Here is a 7,733-nt window from a genome sequence, read left to right on the forward strand (position 1 = left end):
TGGTTCTTGCAATAGATGCTTGTAATAGTATGGTTTACGACGGGAAAGCATAGTAGTAATGTTCTTTTGTAATAGAAGCTGTTTGTGAGAAATTCTTTAGGAGACTGTGTATCACCAGTAGAAAGAACGACGTGTTGTGATTTATTTTCATAAACTATTTGAACACTAGTTCTATATATTAGGAAATAGAATCATTGATGAATAACATAAATTTCCGTCACATCATGCAAAATCCATCAAGGGATAACTTAAAAGTACCTAAAATAGCTAAGCCACATGTTTGAGGACTGCACCCATACAACAGTTTGATCAAGTTTTACATCAAAGCGATTCAAGTTCCGTAGACAAGAACTTCCATTATTGAAAAGCTTTGGAAATATGAGAATAACAAAGTGATGTCCTCCCTGCTGTGATTTCATATATGAATTATAGTTTATGTATTTCAATTTCAATAATGAACTGAGCCAAATAATCTAGAATACTTCCCAAAACCAATTTGTGCGATGGGAAACAAGTCCAATTTTCAAGGATACGACTCCAGACATATACAGCCAGTCTAATTGGACAAAACAAAGTTTATTTTTCGGTCACATCATATGCACCATCACATTAAGCATAAGCATATACAGTAGTGTAAAAATACATATTATTGTTGTTGACTAGGATTGCGTCTTTGAAGAACAAATGATCCTATAATTATGGCAATTCCTGTGATTGCTAATGTGACAAGCCAACGACGCTGCGAGGTATCTCGTGGCTGTTCCCTAGGAACTCTCCGAGACAGTTCTGCTGCTGGTGAGCTGTGATTATTTTCCCCATGCTGCTCTCTGAAGCCACAAATAAATAATGGAAACATAAAGATCGAAAATTTATAGGATCTAACCATAAGAAACATTTTCTTATATAAAAATCAAATCAAAAATATCATCCTCAAATCCATTAATCACTTCTGAACCTGGTAGTCGTTAACTATTTAATTAAACAAAATCATAGAAAATAACAAAATGTGTGTTGCACTATTATTGTGAAAGAATTAATCTACTGAATCAGCGGGATGAAATTAATTAGACAAATTAGTTTCAGACCATTCTTGTTATAGTCGTTGATAATTACAAGCCGGAACAAAATATTAATTGCAGAGAAATAATGACACAAGATAACACGGACACACTCAGATAAAGCAAATATTTACATTGCAAAACCCTGATAGTGTGTCAACAAAACATCCACGGAGCAAGGTTTCGGTATTTTTATTGTTCAAAAAACAATATTACAATCAAACTTAGAACACGTTCACTCTTTCAGGACCATAGATCTATATCAAACTTTGTACTGTTACAAATGTTACATGAACCACCACCGTTATACAAACTACCAAAAAATTTGCAAGTAAATTTTGGTTTTTACAATATAATTTTCTTTAGATTGTTGTCACAATTTCAACAATCTCCACCTGGACAAAAATCTACTTGATATCTTGCCTGAGCCAAATGCCACCAGAGTCTCTAACAGTACAGGTTTGTAAACATGTTTGCACAATGTTCCTTGAGTATGGACTTTCTTAAGAGCTAATCCATCTCCATCAATAGCTTGTCTTACAAAATATAATTTAATATCAATATGTTTAGTCTTCTATGATACGCTGTATTGGTAGCCAAATGAATAGCACTTTGACTATCACAGAACACATTCACAATTTTTTGCATTCTTTCAAAATTGCCCAAAAAACCCTTTAACCAAATTGTTTCCTTGCATGCATGCGAGGCATTAATAGATTTTGCCTCAGTAGTGGATAAAGCAACTATTTCTTGAAGCTTTGACATCAAACTAATAGATCCTCCTACAAGAGTAAACACATTACCTAAAGTAGATCTCTTGTCCAAATCACCTACAAAATCTAAATCAACATAATCACTACAACTGTTAAAGGCAATGCAATAATCGTTTGTGCCTCTAAGATACCGAAATACCCATTTCACTGTTTTCCAATCCTCTTTTCATGGATTTGCCATGTATCTATTCACAACACCAACTGCATGTGAAATATCTGGTCCAATACATATCATCGCATACATTGAACTTCCTATTGTACTAGCATATGGAACACAGGGCATTTAATCATTTTCTTCTTCACTTCCAAGACATAAACTTGAAGAAAGCTTAAAATGAGAAGCTAAAGAGATATTTACAAGTTTCACACTATGCATACCGAATTTCACAAGTATTCTCTCCATGTACTTCTGTTGAAATAACCTAAGCTTAACATTTTTCCCATCTCTGTGTATTTCTATGCCCAAGATTAGTTTTCCAGCTCCTAGATCCTGTTGAAATTCTAAGGCTAGTGCAGTAGAGTACAATTTTCGGCTAGGTAATTACTTCCTAATGATTTTAAACCAGTATTTTATGCCACTGCTATCATTGAATAATTACACTTAGGAAAATGTCAACATTAAATGCAACGGAAATGGTAAAGATCACATAAAGACAGTCATGCAAAAAAAGACAATATTTTTACCATGGGAAATCCAACCCTGGGAGGAAACCTAACAATTTTTCTTAGGATAAATTATTCTTCAGCAAGGTTTACAAATCAGCAATTTGTCTAGAAATATGTGCCAATAATCCAAATCAACCAGTCAAACCTGGTCAAAACATATGTTGATCAACACTGGTCAAACCAGCGAAAAATCAGAAATCCAACACTGGTCAACTTGACCTGGTCAAACTTCAGCTCTACGATCAACCCTGCAATCTGTGGCAACAGTCTACATGTGCGGCCCTCCTGCGGTCAACTGGAGCTTGGTCAACTCTGTTCAACTCAGTCTACAAACAGCTAAGTCAACTCTAGTCAAAGTTCGGCCAACCAGAGATCAAACTTGCTGGTCAAAATCATGCTCACACATGCGGCCTCAAGAAGATGAATAGAAATGATGAAGAAATTGAGACTTGCTCTACATTGGTCTCCAAATGAGGTGTCTTAACATCTTATTTATACTCGTTCAGGGGTTGTGGCAACCCAAGGGACATGTCCCTTCACAGGCTGGCTAACTTGACCTTTTCCTGGGCCAACTGTCTCAATAAAAATAAAGTTTACATAAATTTTCCTAGGGCCGACTTGGAGACCCTCTGGTCATGCGGGAATACTTCCCGATGCTACACAAAAATCAACACCCACTGGCTGTCTAGAAATTGAGAAAATAAGGGCCTATGATTACTTTTGTGGGTCGCCCTAGCATTAGACTGTGCAAAAGTATTGAAGGGGCCAGGATTATGGTTGTTGCTCCCTTCATCACTAGTTTTGTTACCAACATTCAAACCATTAGCAACATTGTCACTCAGATTGTTTATAGTTTGGATGAGTTGCATCATTTGTTGTTTCCCATGGGCCATCCATTGTTGCCCTTGCACTAGCAGATTGGTTATTATTGTCTGCCCATAGATTAGCACATGCAAGTGTTCATTAGTACCAAGTCCTCCTCATCCTTCCCTATCCCCCATAGTTGAAAGGTGGGTGATCCTCTTTCTTCTTACTGTAACATTGAATATATCTCTAGGAAACATACAAGACTCATGCCTTCACAAGTTGGCAGGATGCACGGCTCTGATACCATTGTAATATCCTAAGGGACTCTTTGGCCTTAGGGTTTCTATTATGGCTAGGGTTTCCTTCAGAAAATTATCAACAGTGGTGCACATTCATAACAGTATGCAGGCATCAATATAAAGATGCAACAACATTACAATTCTTCAATGGAATCACACAGACTTAGGGCTAACTACCCAATGAAACAAAGAATATACTCAACCAATGATGCACAGTTTACTACAACTATATTTTTGACAGTAATTATGACTCTTCAACAAAACTACCAAAGTTAGGGCCAGCACCCACCAGTTCAATACTTCCCTGCAATATCACAATTTAGCAAGCCAACATTTAACTATAACTATGTGATAACATTCAATCTAAACGCTTCTATACTACTTCACTACCTAATGTGTTGATTCTACTTACTGTGTCACGGGTCCGGCTGTCCTAGAATAATCCATAGGCTTAGTGAACAGGGGCCCGACTGCCATTTCTGATTGTACCCATAGCTTGTTGTCAAGATACAGTTACAAAATGGATGTTGAAATGAGGGAGGTGAATGTTGTAGGGTGCAGTTGCCCTACTGTGGTTACTTGCAGCCCTAAGAGGGTCGAATTCAAGGTTGCGACCTCCAAAATTAATCTCAGACTGATGTCATCCTGTTTATGTCTCTTATAGTGCCTTCGTTGACCTCATCAGAGCTCGTATACCCTTAAGAAATGCCCTATAAACTGTGGAAAGGTCCCTCACTAGCCCTAGCCAGCTTCGGTGCCTTAGTACAACTCAAACAGGACTCCTAGTGATCTGGGCCTTTGTTGTTTGCCTTGGGGGCCTCAAGGAGGCCCTACTATGGCTCAATCCTCCTTAACCGAACCTCCGATGAACCCAGTTCTTCATTGTTTGATAGAAACTAGTTGACCAGATGAATGACTTAGAAAGTTGCTGCCAAGGCGGTCCGAAGTACTTCAAGCTGATTTGTTGTGCCAGAACAAAGAAAAGAGGTGTCTAGGTAGGGTGGGATCAGCTCCATTGAAACTAGACAAGGGATTAGCTAGGGTGGGATCACCTCCACCGAAACTAATCAAGAAGAAGGGGTCTTGAAACCTTCAGAGCCTCAGCTTAAGAAAATCAGAGATATTCCAGTCGAAATCGATGCTGAAAATGTGATTTCAATTCTCCTTTATTTATAAATTTCCTCATGGGATTCCTCAAATGTGAGGGGTTGCAAGTGCAACCCCCAATTTTGGTTTTTTGCCCCAGCCACCCCAAAATTTACCCATTGTTGCCCCAAAACATTGGACAATTTGGTTCCCCCCCTTATTAAAGACTATAGCCTACGGGGTTGGATAGACTATTCCATCCTCCCGTGGGCAATTAATCCATAGGGGACATCACAGACTCCACTCAAGACAGCAGAGTTGTGGCCAAGTACAACTCATAGGTGAATCCAGTACAGCAGATTACATCAGTGACAAAACAGTTGGAATGAAAAAAATTATTTACTGCAGAAGCTTGATTAAAATTGCACGGACTGCAAAAATTCACAATGATGAGGGCATGTGACAAGGATAGTCTAAAATCTATATATACTGGGGCCCTCACATACATTGGCCACTCAGGATACTGTTTAATCCTCTTTTATTTTTAGCCTTTGGTAGGTTTATTTCTCTGATAAGGTCAGTAGTAGATGTCAGAGTAGTCTAAACATGCTATGATTTGAACCTTTTACGATCATCCTTTTCCAACCATTTTTGCCAAATTCCGGCTAAAATTGCTATAATAGCATATTTCAATTATTGAGATAGCACAATCTGGGTGCACTGAAGATTTTTTAGGGTAGTGAATCCACTTTTGCAAAAAAAGTGCAAATCCAGCAATGAAGTATTGCCGGATTCTGCTGAAATTGCCAGAAAAAAGTCCAAATCATAGAACATTTAGACTCATCCTTAAATATCCTGGATGGAATTACAATTTTTAAAGATATACATAACAAATTTACCAGACTTTTCTAATTTCGGTTATGTTACTATGAAAAATTTTACACATTGCCAGCAGGGCATTAGTTCTCTACTGAGGTCAATGGAGTGTTAAACTTTCATATGTTCTGCCCCACCCATATGGCATGAGTCTCAACAGTATGAAGACCAGGTGAAAGTCCTGTGCAATTTTGGCAGAACAGATAACCCTTAGATCTGGCACCACAGCCAAACGAATTCCACTCCTTGCAGTGCATCTCCTTCGAGCATGTTTCCTGAAGCGCTTTTGCTCTTATATACTATGGCAGATGTAATGAATTTGAAGGAATATGAAATCTCTTATGATCCAAGGATTCTCTTTAAACCTTTCTAATTTTCAGCCTTCAGCATGATTACTTCAGCCAATAGGGGCAGTATAAAATATCCTTAATGAATAAACCTACAAAGTTCAAACTATTATTGCAGGCTGTGAGGAGATCATGGCACTCATATGAGTTTGAAAGTTTGCATGGACATTTAACTAGATGTAATGCTTCAGAATCTAATTTTGACCTTCCACCTTTTGAGAGAAACATTGATATTTGTCTTTCTAAGAATGCTTATACTCTAGCTGTAGATAGGCTATATAAACATACACTAGTAGCTAGGCCATCATTAAAAACTGAGCAAAAGATATAATTGGGAACCTCACAGCAGACATGTTGGTGTTAGGAATTTTCTAAAGGTTTTTTCTTGCTTTAGTTCAGAAAGGAATCACATTGGATCAAAGTCTTTAAGTGCAACCAATATGGCTTCAGAACTTTATCTGTATTCTCCCAGTGAAAAAATTATTTTCAATTGATAAATCAGTTAAAAGGTGGCCTGGTATGAGGAGAAATTGCAGGCCTCCCCTTGCTGATATCACAGTTTTGGTTAGTTTAGCTTCCCCCTTAGGAAGTTTATATGCTACAAACCTCAAAGGCTCGTTTCACTTTGCTCCACTAATTACCTATACGTCAAAATGGAACTCTCCACCAATTTAAAGGAAACCGTGATATCATGGTTGGTGAGTGAAGATTCACCCAGAGAATGAACTATATATCAAATTTCCCTATTTGTTTCAGTTACCAAAGTATGGATCATAAGAGTAAAAACATAAAACTGTCCCCTAAACATCCCCTAAGCTTCAAAAAAAATTATTTACCTTGAAGAATCCCCAGTGTCATCAGAATTTCCTTCATGGAACTGTAAATCATGAGCTAGCTTTTCACACAATCTCACATACTTGCTGCACGGATTACAATACTCTGTTCTATTCCCACAGATGTTCTGTAATAAACATGTACACAAAATATTAAGCCTGTCAATCCTGAAAAGGTCTCCACATAGTTCTTTTAGAAATCCAATTTGATACTGAATTTACCTGTTGGCATATCAATGAAATAGACCTTACCAGATGTTTATCAAGATCAACAGCTGGCAGTGGAAACTCGCAATAACCACATGCGACAATTCTATGAAGACACTTGTCACGTTCATGGATGACTAGTAATTCACGTTCAACGGATTCGCCACACTGTGAACAAGATACCTGTAAAGGTGAAGCACATTAAAAGTGAGAAACTGAAACTAATATTCATATTGATGGCCACTAGGTCCAAGGAACTAGTTACATTCTTCAAGAGAAGCCCACAAAGGAAAAGCAGGTGTACAAGAGCAGCACCCTTTATACTTATTATTATTTTATATATATTTATGTCCATAACATTGCATTCTCCCTTTAGAAATGGTTTGTCCTGAAAGCATATTGATGAAAAGGCTTAATATCTTTTTCTTTATCTTGTAATGTCTTTGCATCTTTGTCTTGATATCTTTTCTTGGAGTTGTCATCTTCGATGATACAAGGCGATACAAATCTCCGAGTGCTAAACAAAAATGTCAAACTGAAAAATGATCTAACTATCCCAATTCGATCCTCTAATGAACTTTGCACTTATTTGATATCCAAGATGAATTGTTATTATAAGACTCAGTTGTGCTGACATCAATACTCTTGGGAACATAAGTCAGTTGTTTCTATCCTGAGTTAGATGGATACACTAACCATTTGAGATGTTTTCTCTTATGATATGGATGTCGATTAAGGAGTTCTTGTGACCTGATTTTCCCTTATCCTGCTTGTAATGATT

At 37.5% G+C, this 7,733-nt stretch overlaps 1 long non-coding RNA gene across 1 annotated transcript; it reads right to left on the reverse strand.

The window, feature by feature from the left end:
* Window positions 1-379: 379 nt before the first annotated feature.
* LOC149224568 (uncharacterized) lies at window positions 380-7,154 on the reverse strand. The gene is made up of 3 exons (XR_016249085.1): window positions 6,998-7,154; window positions 6,749-6,873; window positions 380-827 (listed from the first exon to the last, which is right to left on the reverse strand). It is a non-coding gene; the product is annotated as an uncharacterized LOC149224568 (long non-coding RNA).
* Between the last annotated feature and the right edge of the window lie 579 nt (window positions 7,155-7,733).

This window comes from Pinus tabuliformis, chromosome Q (genome assembly GCF_031772625.1).
Source record: "Pinus tabuliformis cultivar Carrire ecotype Pingquan chromosome Q, CPIR1, whole genome shotgun sequence".
NCBI classification, from domain to species: Eukaryota; Viridiplantae; Streptophyta; class Pinopsida; order Pinales; family Pinaceae; genus Pinus; species Pinus tabuliformis.